General features: G+C 47.6%; 1 long non-coding RNA gene across 1 annotated transcript; it reads right to left on the reverse strand.

The window, feature by feature from the left end:
* Nucleotides 1-19,183: 19,183 nt before the first annotated feature.
* LOC147579825 (uncharacterized) lies at nt 19,184-20,545 on the reverse strand. Its single transcript, XR_015251830.1, has 3 exons — nt 20,046-20,545; nt 19,556-19,637; nt 19,184-19,320 (listed from the first exon to the last, which is right to left on the reverse strand). It is a non-coding gene; the product is annotated as an uncharacterized LOC147579825 (long non-coding RNA).
* Between the last annotated feature and the right edge of the window lie 471 nt (nt 20,546-21,016).

Here is a 21,016-nt window from a genome sequence, read left to right on the forward strand (position 1 = left end):
ACCACCAGCCCCGTACATCCTGTGGGGTGGGGCCCAGAGGGTTAGAGCCACAGAGTCGTCTCTCTGGGGACTCTGGGCAGTGATGGGATTTTTTCCCCCCAAAGGCTCGGCAAGTTTCCTTTCAGCTAGGAAGGGTACCCTCTGCTCTGGGGGGAGAGCGAGCGGTCTCCTCAGCTGGAGGTGCGAACAAACGCTTTGCTCCCTGCTGGAACATTCTCTCTCTCACTATTCTGGCTAGCAGTCTTCTCATCCTATAGCTCAACTCAAATGGCAGTTTTTAAGAGAGCCATCCCTTAAAGCCCTCTCCCCAGAATGACCCAAATTAGGGCCTCGGCTACACAGTCTCCTAGGATTCTTCTTTTTCTTCTTTTCCCCTTTGGAGCACCTGCCATGGTTTGTACTTAACAAACATCGGTATCTTTCCCACAGTCTGTGAGGTTCCTGGGCAGAGCACCGTGGTGCCTCACACATAGCAAGTATTCAATAAGTATCATTCCCATTTACAGACTATTTCAATAACTTGCTTGAAGCTCAGAAAGGCCCAATGACTTGTCCAACATCGTGCGCTCTACGAGTGCCACAAATGAGATTTGAACCCAGGTCTGCCTGACTCCAGAACCCACATCTTAACTCCACTGACCTGCTCCACACGATCAGCAAGGCTGGACAAAGTCACTGGCTGAGAGGGCACCGAGCAGCCATGTCTGTGTCTTCTCTGTCACCTTGTTCCTGCTTCCAGAACAGGGAAGACGGAAGGTGTGTGGGCTGCCCCCAAGAAGACTGGATCCTTACGCCACACGCCCCACATCTCACAGATGCTTCATAACCATGTGTTGGGTGTTCGGTGAATGTTCCCTCTGCCCGGGCCCCCAGACATCTCTCGGTGACATACCAGTCTTGTGGACACCTGTTTCTATTTGGGGATGAGGGAGTGAACCAGAGGGGTACCTAGAAAGGATTCAGTTCCATACCTCCAACCTATCTCTCCTCCTGCCCTCCGCCCCAACCCAATAAGAGCAGGACCCCAGTTAGGAAAGTGACCCACGTTGAAGAGTTGTCCTCACAGAAGACTGTTGCTGCAGCATCCCAGAGCTTCTAGGCTGGGCTCCCCAGCAAATGAGGGCAGGAACCTTCAGCACCCTCCTAAAAATCCCTGCCTTTGTAATCGGACCCACCCCATTCCTATCACCCCATACCTTCCGGCTTTCTCAATCCTAGGCGCGGTGGCAATAAATTCATATTAGAATTTAATACATGACATTTAATTTATTAAATAAGTCTACCTTAAAATATAATGCTGATTTTGTTGATCTACAGGATGCAATCTGGGTAAATATAATGGATTGCCTTACAACCCCGGGTTTAAGATAAGCCCTCACACCACATTGTGGGAAGAGAAAGAGAGAGAGAGAGCGAGAGAGTGAAGAGTGCAGATGTTTCCTCAGGCCCCATTCCGCTCGGTGAGTATAGGCTCCACAAGGTGAGGAACAAGATGACAGATATTTCCTCAGTGACTGGCTTCGGTTCTCACTCGACCCCTGAAGTGGATTCTGATTGTAAATATGTGCATCTTTTCATGCATCTTGGCCCCTGAATGCAAAGCCATTAGTGTGTGATGCACAAAGCCGTGTATACCCTACCTTAATAGGGGAGCTATCTTCCAAAATAATTTTACTGGGCATGACTTTCTTCTTTACATACTGACTCTAGTCAGTAGGCAGGTGGTCACCTGCCGCCACTGGGCACCCAACTATATTGTCATTCACATCTGTTGTGGGGAAACTGGATCTTAGATCTAAACAGGAGAAAAACAATCTTCTGGAATCCCACCACTATCCATTTCAGAGGGTCTTTTCTTAAGGCAAATGTATACAAATGAGTATTTATTATATCCTTATCTCATAAAGAAAAAAAAATGGGAAAGAAGATGGCCTTTTGAAATTTACAAGTTGTGATTTTTTTTTTTTTCAAAGTCTTTTCTTTAAGGACACAGGGGACTTGATTCTCTCCTTTTCAAACTCCCCTCCATACTCTGGACCAATTTTTTTGCGCTGTTAATATTTGTACCAGAAAATCTCCTTGACACCTTCAATTCAAAGCAGGTAAGAGTCAGAATCAGTCCCAATGGAAAAGGGGCCACACTAATGAGGCCCGATCTTTTCTTTCTTTCCAATTTGGCCTCCAGTTGGTCCTGGAGGGGAAGCAAGCCCACGAAGACTGAATCACTTCCATAAATGACACGGCTGTTCTGCTCACCTCTAGGATACTGAGCTGTACCCGGTACTTGAACCATCTGTGAACAGGTAGGCTCATTACCATTCCCTCCTGTGACCAGACAACACAAGGAGAAACAGAAGGGATATTTAGACTGAGAGAGACCCATTGAACAATGTGGGTGTTAGGGGTGACCACCCCCCACACAGTTGAAAATCAGCATATAACCTTGAATTCCCCAAAACTTACCTACGAATAGCCTACTGTTGACCGGACGCCTTACTGATAACGTGAACAGTCAAATACCACATTATTTTGTATGTTATACGTATTACATACTGTATCTTTACAATAAAGCAAGCTAGAGAAAACATTATTAAGAGAATCATAAGGAAGAGAAAATACATTTGTAGTAGTGCCCTGTATTTATCTGGAAAAAAAAAACCCACGCATATACGTGAACGCGTAGAGTTCCAACCTATGTTGTTCAAGGGTCATCTACATTTAGAAAATAAATACCCTTCTTTGCCCCATTCAAACCATGTTTAGCTTCAGCTTGTTTCTCTTCCCAGTGGAGAAGGAAGATAATTTGAAGAGTAACAAGGTTCAGTGTTGAGTGCTAACTAAGAAAAAAAAAATGTTCAACACACTACATATTTTTTAAGGGCCTGGTCCCATTTCACTTTGCTCTCCTCACTACTTGGTGGTTGCACATCTAGTCCAAGACTGGCTGAGGATTTGCAAAATCCGTGGTTTTGATTAACTATTTGGACTTTGATCTTTGAATGGAATTAACCTGAAAAAGAAAAGAGTACTGCTTCGATGAAAGAAATCACCAGTCTCTTGCTCCCCTGAGTGTAGAGGTACTTCCATGCTATGGCCAAATGACTACTAAGGAATTTAATAATTACCTTTCCAGTTAGAATGGCACATATTCACCGCGCAGATTCAAGAATTTGTTTAAAAATGCAACTATAAATAGTGCAGGTACTTCCAGAGTTTCTAACATCAGTCTTGCAAATTTCCTGTGCTTATGAATAGCCTGTTGTTCAAGCCACCCGACCACAGTCAGCAAATGGACTCGCGTGAGCTAATGCCCCTTCACCACCTTTGTATTTATTTAACCATCTTGTTCCCAAAATAGTTCAAGATGAATACACGCAAGATACATGCAAGACAATGAAGGCAAAACAATAGGTATGTAGGGAAATTAAAGAAAAGAAGGAAACAAGAAAAAAAAGATGGAGATACTCACAGCAAGCTTTTAGCTCTGTAGGTCGTGAGTTCTGTACACTTGCTCAAGATTGCTTGAAATTTTAATATAAGCAATAAAAAAGGAGACATGGTCAGTTATATGATCTCTAGCATCCACAAAATGAAATCCAGGTATTCAGGAGAAAAACAACCATTCCTAGAACAAAGACCTAGGAGAAATTTCTTCCACAGCTGCTTATACAGAATGTTGTATTCCTTATAAGGAGCTCCATAATGGGACAAAGAGCTCCATAATTTTGTCTCTTAAAACATCCCTCAATGTAGGCAGACAGCTTCTTAAGAAATCTGAATTTTTTAAAAGCATTTCCGCTGGAGACCGAAAGCACGTGGTTCAGAGCCACAGCTAGTGTGATTCTTGGATAGATTTTAAGAACTAAAAGAATCGACGAACTTTATGACCTTCAGGCCATCCTCATCAAACCTCATTTCTCTAACCCAAGCATTCGCCAGCACCGTGAGCACGATGAATTTATGGTCGCTTTCTCCCCCACCAGCACTCATGAGGCCGGGCAAACACCGTTCTATCTGCTTTCACGTGAACCAAGCCAGGCGTAGGGTCAATGTCGCTGGTGGACAGTGCAGGGAAGTGACTTCACCTCATCCCACCATCCCCTTTCTTCTCTTACTGGGAAGACTTGAAGTGTCAATATCTCCCCTTTTCTACCTTTGCCATTCAAGGGCTATTTGAGCGCATCTCAGGATAGCTTCTCACACAGTACTGCCTTTAGACAAGTGAGACTCATGCCCCACTCAAAGTCTCCCAAGTCCCCCTCTCTTGCCCCGGACCCTATATCTTCTTTTTTGGATGCTCTCCAATCCCTCTATCTACCCCCTCCCCTGTCCTGCTCCCACTCCCCAAATGTATGGTGGTGACCAGATGTCCCAAAGGGCTCTGGACTTCGTGTCTATCAAGTTGTTCCGGGCTTCTGGCTGGGTTCAGGTTTCAGAAAGACATCGGGGAAAGAGGATCACTCCTACTGGCTAGCAGGACTGCATGGGATTTAGCTGCCAGAATGGTGCTGACGCACTGATTTGGGGTGACTCATTCCCATTAGACACTGGGAGAGTTCAGGCCCTGGGCTGCCACTGACCTTGGGCTCGAGCCATGTGAGTGGGTTGTGCATTAGCTCTCTCCTCCTCCCCTTCCCCCCCAAAAATCAGTGCCAGGGGACCCATGCACTGTAGGGTGTCCCCGCTCACATACACGGGCAGTTCATTTGCCCACTTTCTTCTATCTCCTCTCTAGTCTCTCAAGAGGGAAAATGCCCTAAACAGCCTGATCAACTTAAACAGTGGGGCTAACAATATCTTGGAGAAGGAAGAGAAAGTCTAAAAGCCAAGTTAGGGGCGCCTGGGTGGCGCAGTCGGTTGAGCGTCCGACTTCGGCCAGGTCACGATCTCGCGGTCCGGGGGTTCGAGCCCCGCGTCGGGCTCTGGGCTGATGGCTCGGAGCCTGGAGCCTGTTTCCGATTCTGTGTCTCCCTCTCTCTCTGCCCCTCCCCCGTTCATGCTCTGTCTCTCTCTGTCCCAAAAATAAATAAACGTTGAAAAAATAAATAAATAAAATAAAAATAAAAGCCAAGTTAACCATATTAAAAAATCAGGACCATCACTCCCAAAGCCCATATGTAAAGGTCCCATCCAGAATCCTCACAAAGTCTTCATCTATCTCCACGTCTAATAAAACCACTCACCCCTACCACCAACATTCATGATAATTAAAAAGGAATTCTTACTTGGTTTTATAGTTTTTCTATTTAAGCACTGATGGTGAAAAAGTAGTGTTTCATACCTACATTAATTCCAAACGGGCAGCATTTCAACTACATATGAAGTTAAACAAGTTTCAAGGATTAACGAAACCACATAGCCATATATAATGTTGTTTTTAATGAGAAAATATATTCCCAGTTCCCATAACCACTTTATAATTGAACTTCTGGTATAGACATTTGGGTGCTTTCTATCCAGTATCGCCTGTACATGCAAAAAAGCAAGACTTGGGAACACTCACCACCACTGGCAATGACTTATTCCCGAGCATCTAAGGAAGATTCTTCCGTAAATGATTCTTCCAGAAGATGGTCACTTCTAGAAGAAACGAGTTCTTCCAGAAATTCACTTGAGATATCTGATGCGACAAAAACTATTACCGCAAAAATTTCTTTATAGGGTGCATGCACGTGCCCACACACAACCACACGGATGCACACACACCACCCCCCACCGCCAAAGATTTCCGAGATGTGGGAGTTGGATCAGGTGTTAAAGTAAAACAGATTCAGGTTCTGTGATATTGACATTTGTACAGGGGCTGTAACGTCCCTCCAGGGAAGTGACACAGGCATGGGGGAAAGTTGTATTCTTTTTTTTTTTTTTTTTCCAGGCTCCTGGGAATATTTAAACCTCTTACCAAAAAATAAAATTAAAAAAAAAAAAAAATATATATATATATATATTGCTTGTACTTTTGATCATGAAAATACAGGCCTTTATCTGCACGGCATTGAATTACTATTGATGGGTCAAGTATCAAAAGGGAGCAGAAAAGCAGGGAACTAAAGGACAGGCATCCCCAATTCCAGACCGGCTCTTCCACCCGCTGTGTGACCCAAGGCTAAGGTGGTTGGAAACCCTCTTGGAAACCCTCAGTCTGCTGCTCTGGGAAAGGGCAGGGGGAGGCCAGATTCATGTCAAAGAGTTCCCCATGCTGAACGCCCAGGAGTGGCCTCTCGGCCGGCCCCGAGCCATTGTGAGCTGTCGTCGTGACAGCTCAGTCCAAGGCTGGGCACCTCGGACCAGTCTCTTAGACAAGAAGGGAATCCAGCTGCCACTTAGGCAAAGGCCTGCACCCTCTCACCTCACTCCTCCTGCTCCAGACCGTCGGTGGCCTTCTGTGTCCACAAACCCGCAGAGTTTCCTGCTGCTGAGGATAAACAGAGTGATGCCGCTACCCTGAAACTCTGGAGGATCGGCTGATGGTGTCATAACAAAAGGCAGAAGAAAACTCAGGAAGCTTGTCCAAACCACACAGCAAATCCACGGCGTGATGATCCCCACTGCAGGGCGAGCTGAAGGCATTTACTGAGACTGATGATTCTCTCTTTTCTCACCTGCCAGCGCTGTCCTCCTGGAGGCCTGACAGCTTCCACCTCCTGGAGCAGCTAGCGCTGGGCGGCCCCTAAGAAGGTTTGCTGGCTGTGGTGTTGGCCACAGAGCAGTCAGAAAAAAACCCTTGTAGGTACTGGTGTTCGTGGAACCAAAAGGCGGCCTCCAGGATTAAATAGGAAGAGAGGGGAGCTGTGTGAGGTGGCGTGGATGGGGGGTTGTGGGTCCTCTGGATGAACTGAGTTACGTTTCCACAATTCTAATAAGCCATGGATGTGTTTCTGCCGCATACCAGGCCACACCAGGACTAAGAACACAGAACTAGGGGCGCCGGGGTGGCTCAGTCGGTTAAGCGTCCGACTTTGGCTCAGGTCATGATCCCACGGTTCGTGGGTTCGAGCCCCGCATCGGGCTCTGTGCTGACAGCTCAGAGCCTGGAGCCTGCTTCATGTTCTGTGTCTCCCTCTCTCTCTGCCCCTCCCCTGCTCATGCTCTGTCTGTCTCTGTCTCAAAAATAAATAAACATTAGAAAAATTAAAAAAAAAAACAAACACAGAACTAGGCCTACATCTGAGGCCAAATAAACTACTCTGCCCTGGACTATAAACCCCAAGAGGGCCAGGGTTTGGTCTGTCTTACCCACTGTCGTGGGCATAGCATCGCCTGCAAGAAGTCTTCAATAAGTGTCTGTTGTACGTTTGTTAATTAACCAGAAAGCAAGTAGCATCTGCCTGAGAGGAAGCCTATTTTAAATGAACAGTGAATGGGGAGCATCGGGCCAGAGCAAAGGACACTACCACAGTCATGGTTGAGAAGGAAGTGGAAAAAGGAGTACTTTTTATGGCAGGTCAGTGTTGCCCTCCCAGAACCATAAACATTCACCCCAGAAATCTTACGAGCCACCTTAGGCTGCTGTTGGCCCCCAGGAGCTCTAAATACATTATATAGTATGTAAGCTATCAGCTCTTGGGGTGTGACAATTTCCCATATTCTGAAAAGGCCCAGCCTAGGAAAGGAGCCCCTCACCAGCTGAGGGCTGGGCAGTTCACTCCGGTTGTCCTTGGCGCAACTTCTGGCCAGGCCTGAGCCCTCATTCTCCCTGAACCCGAGGCAGTGGAGGGCAGCCGCAAGAGTGGAGGAGACGAGGAGAAGCCCAAAAAAACTTCCCTTTATCCACTCCAAGCTGTCGCCCAACCCCACTGTCCTGAGTACATCCTCCCCAGGGTCAACAGGGGGCAGGGACAGAAGTCCCCCCAGCTCATCCATGGATGGTTCTCTCCTCTTTGGCTCGTTGCTACTTTCTGGAAAGAAGGTTCTGGGAGCTGTGATTGTCCTGTACCCTTAGAGACTCACACACCGAGAGAGGTGTGAAGGTGCTGGGATCAGCTGGTGCCGGTCACGGTCACGGCAAGCAAGCACGCTGAACCCCCAGCCTTGTGAATCTCACAGCCTGTGAAGGCTGGTTGGTCCGGCCTTAGGGCTACTTACACCTAAGTGCTGCTAGGAGGCTGCCGGGAAAGGGTGTAGGGGAGACATATCTACTTCACTATCTCCTGAAATGGGTTCCAGGGCCCAGTGTGGGCAAACCATAGACCTTTGAGGATTCAATGAGATAATACACGGGCAGAACTCAGCACAGCTCTTGGGAAACAGGCATGCATTCAATAAATATTTATTAGCAGTTACCGTGTGCCAAGTACTGTTCTAGGCACTAGGGATGCAACTCTGGCCAAGGAAAACCCTGTTCTTCTGGAGGTTCCATTTCACTAAGAGAAGCAGATACTACAAAAACGATATACGTCACATGCCATGGGAAATATAAAGTAGGGAGAGGGGCTGAGAGGCTTCCGTCTAGGTAACTACCAGCGCACCCAGCGTTAAGAGGGCTGAGACTAGAGTAGGACACCCTCTAGGACAAGTGGCTGTGCCTTAACGCAAGGTGGGAGGTGACGGGGAGGGGAGGAGGAGGTGGGTGATCGTTATCCGTTCCTCTACAGAAAGAGGGTTTGGTAGAGTTCGGATGAACTTTCCAGAAGCCCTTCCCTCACCAGCTGCAAAGGAGTCCTTGGTTGTCCTGAAACGCTTCCTATTAAAGGTGGTCTCCAGATGCCTTAAACCAACACAGCAATCCCCTATGTGTAGGGAGGGGAGGAGGCTCCTCCCCCAACAGCCGTATTGCCCAGGTGCTGCCTCAGTTTCCCCAGGATGATCAGTCCTTGGAAGTCTAAAAACGAAACCATTCAGATCAAGTTCTCAATCTGGCACTTGCTGACATGTGTCCTTGAATGGGGAGATTACTTAATCTCTGTGAGCCTGTTTTCTCTTCTGCAGTGGGGAGATTAGCACCGGTGCCTATGAGGTGTCCATGAGGATAATGAAACGTGATAATCCAGGAAAGCCCTTGGCACAGAGCCTGGAGCATATAACGGCCTCAAAATATTTGCTACAGGGGCGTCTGGGTGGCTCAGTTGGTTAAGCGTCTGACTTCAGCTCAGGTTATGATCTCACGGGGTCGTGAGTTCGAGCCCCACATTGGGCTCCACGCTGACAGCGTAAAGCCTGCTTGGGATTCTCTCTCTGCCTCTTCTCCACTCGTGCATGTGCTCCCTTTCTCTCTCTCTCTCTCTCAAAATAAATAAATAAACTTAAAAAAAAATGTTTGCTACCGACTCCAGGCCCCATCCTTCATCTCACTGTATACCAGACCCTGGAGCTTTTAACCTCTCCGGTGCCAAGGTGGCTTTAGCTGTGAGATTTTCCAGCTCCTACCCAAGAAGCTGAGATCCGAAGACCCACTAGCCCTACATCCCTGTACTAGAGGAATAGGAAAACATATTGGAGAACCAGACGGAGACCCTTACCCTCCTGGAAAGGCACGGACCCTCAAGAACACCAGCTGGTTTTGCCATCTAGCTTCTATTCATGCTATTTTCGAGAATAGCTCCCTGATTTCCCCCCTGGAGAACCTGCTCCCACACTCCCAGTCCCAACACTTCAGATGGAAACTCCTCCAGGCTCCACGGTGGGACACGTGACCTGGGTCTCAACCAACCAGCACATTCCATTCTCTTCATCACAAGGATTGCTCCAAGGACTGATCATGGCCGCACAAGAACTAGTGAGTGCAGGCCTAGACCTTGGCCTGTGGGAGAACATGTGTTCTTTCTGCTGCTTTCCTGCTGAATCGAACCTCAGAAGATGTGAATTAAAGCCAATGTAGGTTTCGTCTTCCTTAAAATCAGTGTGTCTCAACTACTGAATCTTATTTTTTTAAAGCATATTTATTTATTTTGAGAGAGAGAGAGAGGGAGGGAGAGAGCAGAGGAGGGGAGAGAGAGAGGGACAGGGAGAGAATCCCAAGTAGACTCCATACTGTCATCGCAGAGCCCGACCTAGGACTCGAACTCACAAGCCGTGAGATCGTGACCTGAGCTGAAAACAAGAGTCAGATGCTTAGCCAACTGAGCCACCCAGGCACCACTCTACTACTGTGTAATTTTAAATAAGGAATACACTCCCCGAGCCAAAGGATCATTTGCTACAATATGTGTGAAAGCCTTTTGCACACAGCAAAGTTAGACGCAAAACGTCAGTTAATGATACTATTATTTCCAACCCCCCTAAAGTCAGGCCGTGAGATGAGTCTAAGCTACCATTTACTGACTCTCTTCCTCTGCATCACGTGGTTCACATACATGACTGGGTGTTACGGAATGTAATGGCACCAATGGTCCTTTGGGGTAGGAATTATTTAAGGCCCATTTGATGGATGAAGAAACTGAGGCTTATTCATTTCAGATGTGCCCAAACCCACACGGTCAGGGCACCGTGCAACAGCTTTGCTTTGTGTTACACACTCATTTGACTGGAGGAACCGTAGCATATAACTCATGTAGCCCCCCAAGACCTGACCAGATTCTGGGTACAAGATGAGGTCACGTTAGCAGTTATACCCAAAGTTAGCCGAGTCCTGGCCCCTTTCTGCTCACAGGAACCTCACGCTACCCATCTTTTGTCCTTCTCTCTCTCCTACCCCAGACACCTGTATGAAAAAGCAACTCCCCATTCCCTGTCTCCTGGTGCGAATCACTCCAAGGGATTCCAGGTTTCAGAGATGGTTGGTTTCTCTTCTCAGCCCCTCCCTGCTTCACCCTCACACTGTGACTTTCCTCTCAGCTCGTCTTAGTCCATGGAGAAGTAAGGTGCTTTCTGGCTCTCTTCAGTATATGAAGTATAATCCCTCTGGTATCTTCCTCCACCCTTGGCCTTGAGTGTCTCTCTAGGCAGCTCCTACCGTTCTGGCCACACTGTTCCTCCTGTCATCTGCTGATTCTGGAAAACCACAAAGATTCTGTGCTGGACCCCCTTCTATTCTCCCTTCACAGGCTCTTCCTCAAGTAAATCAGTCCTCTCCTGCCTCAGTGACCACTTCTGTGAGGACAGGTTCTAACCAAATCTCACGCCTCTTTTCAACTTCCCATTGAACTTCCATTTGGATATATATCCCCGTCACCTCACAGCCTTCATGCCGAGAAGGGGTCCAAAACCTCCCTGACGATCAGCTCTCTCTCTTCCAGCCCTCTACATCTGTGGGCATGTCTGTCTGCTGCCAGCTTATGGGAGGACAATCACAGCCAGGACTCTCCCCTTACTGGTGATGCTGGTTTCCTCTCTCTCCCTCCCCAGATTCAAATGAGGTGTTTTGTTTTCTGTTTTGTTTTGTTTTCAGATGAGGTGTTTTGCAATAGGGTAGCCAATGGCCACTCTGTAGCAATCCAACATCTCAGTGACTTCACGCGGTATCGGCTTATTTCTCACTCTTGCTCCAGACCAGTGAGAAACTAAGGGTGAGGAACTCTGTCCCACACAACAACCCAGGGACCCAAGCCCCCTTCACCCCAGTGGCTCTGTCACCTCCTGTGGCCTTGGAGTCCTCCACTGCATTCTCAGCATCCCGCTAGCAAGTGAGAGACAAAAGTGAGTGGGATTCGTCACAGGAGATCTTTTAGGGGCCAAGCCTAGGGTCCCACATTCCATTGGTCAGAGCTCACTCAGGCCCCCACCTCATTGCAAGACAGAATGGGAATATAGCCTAGATGTGTGGCCAGGAGGAGAGAATGTGGGGTCGGTGAGCACACGGCTGTAGCCTAAAAGTAAAGGCTCTCACCTTACCACCTCCGGCCCCAACTGCTATGGTTGGTGCTGAACATATCTTCTTGGAATCCCTCTCTCCAATGTATAATGCACACTGCCTCCATGGTATTTAATCTTAATGGAAAAACGAAGCATGTTTTGCCAACCATGGGTTCAGGAAACTCTTTCACTGTTCTTCACCGCCTATAAAATTCAATTCAGTGCAATAAATATTGTTTTAGCATCTCCTGTGCACCGGATTCTGGGACCACCTCGGTGAGCAAGCTATGCCCTTTCCCTGAAGGAAGTCACTTCCCATCCCTAAGAGGAAGTAGTCAAATTATAAGAAGGAAACAAAAAAGGCCCAATCTTTTGACCAAGGGAAGTTGACGCCATTGTCTCTGCTTACCCGGTATCCACTCCCCTTTACTCTGGCAACGGCACTCTGTTCTTCCATTGGGGAATCTCTCAGCTTGGGTTTCTGCAAGAGCAGACTCTGGGTGAGAAGATTCGAGGGTGGGTGGTTTACTTAGGAGGCCATCTCAGGAAACACCAGCAAGCAAGCAGGAAAAAGTGAGGGAGGCAAGGGAACTTAATCCCACTGGGGAATTCTGAACCTCGGAAAACGTGAACCTCGGGGCTTTCCCACCCAAGAGACAAGAGGGCTGGAGTGTGTAACACCAACTCCATCACTCATTGGTTGAGGGCTGCTCCTAAGAGGTGTTAATTCCCTGGCACTTCTGGCCAGTCTTGAACGTGTGAAGGTGGACCCTGGTGGTCACAGAAAGCCCTCAGGCAAAGAGAAGCAGATGTCAGCTGGAAATTGAACCAACATCTACTGAAACGGGAAGGGCCAAAGGAATAAGGATGAGGCACCAACAGCATCTGTGACAGTGACCATCCTTCCCATGTGGTCACTGGTCAGTGAGAGACCCTGTATTCCCCTGGTATTAGTTATGGTTCTGATGGGGGTAGGGAGTGGTTGCTCATGACCCAGGAGAGCCAATCCACAAGACTCAGTCCTGAGAATTCTGAGAATTCTGCTAGAAATGTTGGGCAAGAGATTGCTGAACCAAGATGATGTAAGCCTGGAGTTGCCAGGAGCCACCACATGAAGAAGGCCTGCTGGAAAGTGAAACCAACACGAATGAACCCAGAGCTGAGGCCTGACAACATCCAGCCACGTCTCAAACTCATGCCTTGGGCTTTTTAACTGGATGAAACAACAAATTCCCTTTACCTTAAGTCAATTTGAATTGGATTTCTACCACTGGAAATGAAAAGTAGTCCTGACTAATACATGGGGCAATCGAGATTCTCCAAAGCAGGGTCCCAGTTCAAGTTTCTATTGCTATATCTCCCGCAATTCTTCTACTCACCCCTGCACTGCTTCTAGGCTTATAACTGACCATTCCTCCCACGGATCGTGTTGACCTACATACTTTGTACCCACTCTGAACAATGTTCACCTCATCCCCACCACCAGGACTGTCTGTCTAAATCCTACCCGGTTTTCAAGGCCAAGTTAGGGTCGTGCACTCTCCAAAAAGCCATCCTGACTGCCCAAACCGCAGCTCTCCTCTGAGCAACTTCATTGCCATTGTCTGCACCATCCGTTTGGTGCTTTTCATAACATGGCTATTTCCATAAGGTTGAAGTGAGTCTATTTTTCCTGGCTCCCCCATCAAGACCAGCAGCCATGTGTTTAACTGTTTATGTCTTTCATAATGCCCGACATGGACTAGTATTGTAGGGTGCAAAGCAACACCCTGGTGATTCAAATCCCTTTTTGGAAGTATCTTAAAAATAAATGGATGGTGAGGACAGTTGGCTATGTGAAGAATCTAGAACACAAGCATTTCTTACTTCTCCATTTTGCCAAAGACCAACTGAGTATAATTCTACGGAGGGAGGCCCACTTCTCCCACACTGTGGGGCACTTTTCTCACGCTGCCTTTTCCTGAGTGTCCCAGGCCACAGCTCGCAGACCCCTTGCAGCCGATCCCTCCCATTCCTCGCTCTTTGAAAGGCTTTGTTATAATCTCTCCATGTTTTAAGGATATTCACATTGATTGTGCGTGTGCTTGCCTGTGAGTGTGCATGTGTGTGTGTGCGCGCGTGCGTAGGCATTTCTTAGCCTCCCTTGCTGCTGGGTACAGACACGTGGCTTACATTTTGCCATTTCGATGCACACACATGGGACTTCGATTTGGAACAGGAGGGATGCAAGCAAATATTTTGTGGGCCCAACAGGTTTGCCAGGCTGGAGGTGCCGAGAGCAGCAGCTTCCTACCAACCCAATCCTGCAGTGTGGCTCTGGGAGGTGTTCATAGAGGTTCAGCCTAGAGCCCGCTCCTCCCGCCCTTCTAACAATTCTGCGAGCTTCCCAGTGTCCTCAGCTACATCCCTCCCTGCCCAGAGCAGCTACGGTGATCTCCGTTGCCTGCAACTGTGCACGCCAGCTGATGCAACCTCGATGGCTTTCCCCACATCCCACGCACGTATCAAAGTGATGCGGCCTCGTCTGGCCGATGGCCGGCTTCAGTTCTTCCAGAGGTCAGAATCCCTGGAGCATTTGGATTTATCTGCTATTTCACTCTTGGAAAGAAGAGAAAGGGGGTGAGCAGCGAAACCAGATGGCCCTGGAAAATCTGCCCAGGTTCCTGGCATTCCGGAGGCTTTTCCTAGTGTGAGTGGGGATTCTCCCACTCACCCAAAAGATGACTGTTAGTTGACTGGAAGGTTTAGCTAAATGAACGTAAGACCACTGTGTGTCTCCTACAGTTTTTATGCCATCAGAAAGTCAAGAGTTAAAAAAAAAAAGTGGAGGGGGAACCCCACCTCCCTTTCCCAGTGTGAGGCTGCCTCTGGCTCTACTCGCCAAGTTCCTCTGGTTCGGTTTCCTCTTGCTGGCTTCTGACTCAGCTAATTTTCCCCTTCTTTGGGCCTCTTGAAGACCTTTCTCAGCTCTCTCACCCCTGCTCCTGCATGGCTGCCTAAATCATATTTTCCCCCTGGAGTGCCTGGTAACTTCCCAATAAAACTTGACCATGTCTGCGAGGTCTGGGAGTCTGGGGCTGGGTTGGGCTGGGCTTCATCCTTCATAAATGCCCTTTCTCTCCTCCCTGACCCTGAATTCTAAGGAAAACCTTTCCTCCCCCCGCTTCGCACTCTCTACTCCAGCTGGCTCCAGACGAGGTCAAGAATTCCCCAATCGGCAAGATAGGCTGCCTGTGTAAACTTTATGGCTTCTTTGAGGGGTGCTGCCGGGGACGAGGGTAACAGGCCATGGGGATTCCTCGATTCTTCTACTGCAGAAGCATGTGCATGCATGTGGCCACCAAAGATGCTCCACAGAAATGCTCACCATCGCCCTCCTAGTTATTCATTCATTAACATTTATTCCCTGGAGAAACTGTTCTGGAGTGAAACCCTAAAAGAGGGCAGGTCCGGGATGGCTTGCCAGGGTCTGTCATAGATAGGCTTTTGTAGACAAGTCCTGGCCAACAGCTTAAGGGGAAACAAGGTCTCGGGAGGCCCCTGGCTGTCTGATCATGTGACCCCCCTTGGCTTCGTTACAAGGACGTCCTGTTCCTCTTGGAGTGATGGCTCTATTGGGGAAGTGACTGTGTCATATCTGGGACAGGAAAAAAAGCTATTTCAAGTCCTGAAGTAATCGCTCACTCAGTTAGTGCAGCCTTTTCAGGAACTGCCTGGACAGTGGAGAAAGACCAGTCCTGAGGGAGGGTAACCAGAAGCCAATGTTGCTATGGCAAAGGCAGACCACCCTGGAGGGAGAAGAGGAGACAGACTTGCCACATCACTCCTCAGCTGAGACACATTTCTGGAGGGCCATGAAGTGACGACAGGTGGGAATCAATACACATGACCCCCAAACCAAGATGCAGAGGCCTCTCCACACTTCTAGGTCCAGGAAAGGATGGGAATGTCCTCATGCTCACAACATCCTTGGGTTTCAAAAGCATATGGAGCAGCAGGCTGGCACCTGAGGGCTGGGAAGGTCTCTTCTGGACTGGTTAGTGTCCCCTGTGTGCAATGAGAGACTCAAAAAGCCCTATGGGTATATTTTCTTCAGGAATCCTGGGAGTTAGACCCAAAACTTATCATTTCCTTATCGCTAGGGTAGAATGAGGGAAACACGGGTTATATTCAGAAAGTTCACGGGCCCACACCTAATGACCAGTCAGTGGTTTGGCCACCACTCTTTTGGAAACTAAAAGGGGGAAAGGCTGTACTTCTGGAAAGACTAGCTATGTTTTCAGTTTCATGCATTTGTCTGAACACTGTAGGTGCTCGACACGTATTTATTGGAGGAATGGGGTCGTGTTTACGTGTAGCATTTTTATGTTAGTCTACGTTCTCAATTTCCTCGAGAACAGAGGTCCATACATCTATGAGTCTCCGGTTGGTAGAAAGATTCTGAATCTAGATTTCACTTCTCAACAATCAATTAATCAATCAGGTTAATTTGCTTCACGGGCCTGACAAATAAAAAATAGAAGCAGTAAAAGGAAGAAGTGATTTACTACAAGTCTATAGAGCTCTTGGTTTACCTCCAGGAAACTCTGGCCTCACCCAAGGGGTCTCTACATTATCATGCAAAATCAAGAATAACATTGCTCTCAGAAATTCCAGGGCAGCTGCCATTTTGAGCATCTAGGTTGGAGACGGTAGATATTTGGTATGATTGCTAATGCTTTGCGTCCTGTGCCCATGACAGACATCACTAATCAATCATTATAACTCTATACCTAGAGGCCTTCTCAGCACCGCATTCCAAGCAGCCACAACCAATCAACTAGAATTCACACAGAAAAAGAAATCAACTTGTCATCCTTATTCTAGCCCATGATGGTTTATGATACGTTTATATCCTAAATCTGTCTGGAAATTCTCACGGTACTCTTTATAATGACAGTGAACACCAAAATTACAGAATTACAGATCTGAAAGGGACCTTAGAGATCATCTAGTTTAATTCAAAAGACACGATGAGCCTAGAGCATCTTATATGGCAAAGTGGGCCACTGAAGTCCAGAGATTAAGCAACTTGCCCAAGCTTAGAGTTAACACCTTAAATGTTAACAAGCTTAAATGCTAACACCGTTAACAATCCCTTATGTCTGCACAGTGCTTCAGAGATGAAACAGTACTTCTACCTGAAACATCTCATATGATCCTTAATTCATTCACCCAATAAATATTTATTGAATTCCTACTGTGTTCCATTGTACTATGCTGGAGATCAGAAAATCGGCACTTAGCGGGGCCTGGGTGGCTCAGTCGGATAAGTGTCCAACTCTTGGTTTGGGTTCAGGTCACGATCTCAGGTTACGATCTCATGATTTGTGAGTTTGAGCCCGACGTCAGGCTCTGTGCTATCAGCTCAGAGCCTGCTTCGCATTCTCTCTCTCTTTCTGTCTGCCTCTCCCCTGCTCACGTGCACGCCTTATACACTTGCACTCTCGGTCTCCCCAAAAATAGACTTTTTTTTTTTTTTTAAAGAAAACCAGCAGTTAGTAAAGAAAAAGGAAAAACGGGTTTGATTCATTTGTTATAGTTATGTGGGGAGCCTTAAAATAATCCCATGACCTGGGCAAGACAGACACGACCCTCCTCAGTCTTTTTTTTTTTTTTTTTTTTTTTTTAATTTTTTTTTTTTTCAACGTTTATTTATTTTTGGGACAGAGAGAGAGACAGAGCATGAACGGGGGAGGGGCAGAGAGAGAGGGAGACACAGAATCGGAAACAGGCTCCAGGCTCTGAGCCATCAGCCCAGAGCCCGACGCGGGGCTCGAACTCACGGACCGCGAGATCGTGACCTGGCTGAAGTCGGACGCTTAACCGACTGCGCCACCCAGGCGCCCCTCCTCAGTCTTTTAGGTACTAGTGGGGATGACAGTTAAGAGAGAACATGACGCTGATTAAAAAAATGGTAGCTCTGGGATTCACACGATCCCTCAAGTTGCCACTTTTGAGTGAAGTCACTGCCCGGTGACATGCAGGGACCAACTTTGCAGACCCATCAATCATTTCTTAATCTACTCTCTCCCCCATTTCAGAATGCACAGGGTACGAAGAGGTGGTCCTGGATCTACCTCTCTATTCAGGAAAAGGTGGTGAATTCTCTCCTGCCTGTCTGAACAATTTCAAAGGGGCTTTTTTTCTGCAGACCTGTGACCTCTGGCCCTGCAGCCCACACGGAGTAGCGAGGAGCACAGACATGGGAATGCAGAGTCCTGGATCCTGTCCCCCTTTCTGGCTCCAACCAGCTAGCTCATCTTGGACAAGTCACATTGTCTCTCTAGGCCTCAGTTTCCGCATCTATAAGGAAAATAGGTTGAGTCACAAGATCGCTAAGCCTCCTTCCCCTGACATCTGACAATTCTGCCCGCCCAAGGAAGAGACAAGCTGCTCAGCCATATTTCACCTTCTTTGACCAGACATCGTATGTCACAGCTGTCTCTGCAGCCCAGACCCACCAAGCAAACAGCAGCCTCACGAAAGGTAGCGGGGTCTAGCAAAGCCCAAAGTCCCAAGGTGTAACTAATCATGGATCCAACTGATCACGAAGCAATCAATTCCTCCTCACACGACATGGTTTCTTCTTCCTTTGCACAGCGATAAAGACATGATCAAAGGTGAAGCCTCATACGGAAATGCTTTGAAAATATTAAGATGCACCCATCAACAAGGGGGAAAAAAAGCTGACCTAGGTCAGCTTTTTGTTTTGGAAAACAGCATTTTGACAGAGACCTGTAAGGCGAAAGACAAAAAGAACTATACGAAAAACACCGTATTCTCATTGGAAATTGTTTTCGCAGGGATATGGATTAGTGATTCTGAAACTACGTGTATAGTAAGGGGAACAAATAAGTGTAGGAGTTGTAGACAATGGGAGCCCATTTGGCATTGTCAGAGTAAGAAGGGACAGTGAGGAAAGGCAGGAGGCCAGGACAAACCCAGTGGTGCTGGATTCAAGTTGGAGGTATCGGTGGGAACTCGTTTTTATTTACATATATAGAGAGACAGGTGTAGAAATGTCGATATGTGCCTATACATCGGCTACTCTACATTCATATGCTTCTTAAAGCAATGATCCAGTAGCAAAGAACATACCCAGCCCTCAGAACTTGGTTTCCAAATACCATCTTCCCAATAAAGGAATCAGGTCTCCCTGGAGAGAAAGAACTGATTTTAACGCAGGGGAAAAAAGCCTGAAGCGTTGTATAGGGTCAGAAGGTAAGGTAATGGGAAACCAAATGGAAGCATGTCAAAAAGACACAGGAACCAACCCGAAAGAGATCCTAATGACCAGAGCTAGAACAATTTGAGCAACAATTTGAAAAGGTACTGGATTATAACTCAAATGATAAAATCGATGTCCCTGAATCCATCCTGATATAAACAAATAATTTAATAAATAAGTAAATTACCGGGAAGAGACAAATCTTTATAGAGGAATTCCAAATTATAGATGTAGATTCTCCCCCCTCCAGGGAGTGGGGTTTCAGTTCCCTCCCTCTGAGTATAAGCTGGACTTAGTGATTCACTTCCAATCCGTAGCATCTAGAAAGGGGAAAACAGTAACTTTACAGTGGAGAAAACTGGCAGAGCCATCCACCCACGTGATCAAGGTTAACCTCACCATTGATTAGTCATGTTGATATCACATACTTCCTGATATAGGGTGGAAAGCAAGGGCACTTTGCCTCTGTGGTATACCTCCAGAAAATCCATAACTCGGGTCTAATCATGAGAAAACTTCAGAGAAGCCTAAATCGGGGAACACTCAATAAAATACCTAAAAATGCCAAGGTCGTGGAAAATAAGGAACAACAGAGAAAGCTTCACGGATCACAGGAGACATGGTGCGGTATGGTATCCTGAAACAGAAAAGGGACATTAGTGGAAAAACAGGGGGGAATCCAAATAAAGTCTGTAGTTTAGTTCACGGTGTTACACCCTCGTTAATTTCTTAGTTAAGTAACCCAGGGAAATGTTATCTGTAAGAAAGGGTCATTACACCTGCATTTAGAGGTAAGGCTGGAATTCTAGACCACTAACTGCAGGGTGCCACAGATGTGACAGTGGCCAGGGACCAGATACGCCACCGTTTGGAACCAATTCAGGGAGAGGACCCAGGTAAAGGGAGAGAGGCCTGGCTGTAAGCTACTGCCAACGAGGGTGGGCTCTGGAAAGCTGTCTAAGGCCTTCCTAGACCGAGTGATTTCTCAGTGACATTAACAAGCTTCCTGCAAGAAACCACTTGTGTTCCCTCCTTCCGTTCTTACCTCTAGGCAGTCATTCTATGGGAAGCTGTTTCTCTGAAAGGGGCCCGGGTTGTGATCAGAATCTATTGTCAGAGAGACAGACATTTCCTTCTCCCACGCGAATGCCAGGCGGGGGTTGGTGCCAAACGGTCACAGGACCCTCATTTTCTGCAACAGTGATTGCTTTGTGCGAAGGGGGCAAGATGCCAGGGCAACTGCTGGGGAAACTGCCTGCTGCCCAGCATTGCAGGGCCCCAAACGTTTGGGGAATTTCAGACCGAGGCCAGGGGAAGAAAGAGAACTTGACCGCGTGATCCCCGCCATCTCCTGGGAGTACTTGCCAGGGAGAGAACGGTGAGACGTTGCTCATTCCTGACGTGCAGATGAAGGGGCAACACCGGTGGCCCGTGAGCAGAGTCCGTCCAGAAGGGACAACGTCTGAAGCTGAGGGTCCTCCAGAAAGTGTCACCGGGTTAGCCGAGCTTTTCGGGTGGAGGGGTTAATTCATTTAACTGCTTAACTTCCGTAATTTGGTTCTGATAGAGATCTTTTTAATTTTTTTTTTTTAACGTTTATTTTATTTTTGGGACAGAGAGAGACAGAGCATGAACGGGGGAGGGGCAGAGAGAGAGGGAGACACAGAATCAGAAACAGGCTCCAGGCTCTGAGCCATCAGCCCAGAGCCCGACGCGGGGCTCGAACTCCCGGACCGCGAGATCTTGACCTGGCTGAAGTCGGACGCTTAACCGACTGCGCCACCCAGGCGCCCCTAGAGATCTTTTTAAAGCTCGTTACTCGCTCCCCCTGCCTCATCAAGCAGAGCTTACAAAATATAAATTAACCTTTCCTGGGTAGTCGAAGGCGGTCGTGATGAACACCAGTAATGCCACGGGGCTGAGACACAGAAGTGCATTCAGCGTTTGGGACATTTGCTGAATGGGTGGTGATCTCAGCAATGGGCCCGAAAGTTGCTTTTCTAAAAGAATCCCTGA

Source organism: Puma concolor, chromosome B3 (assembly GCF_028749965.1).
Source record: "Puma concolor isolate L17-30 chromosome B3, mPumCon1.1.hap2, whole genome shotgun sequence".
Taxonomy (NCBI): domain Eukaryota; kingdom Metazoa; phylum Chordata; class Mammalia; order Carnivora; family Felidae; genus Puma; species Puma concolor.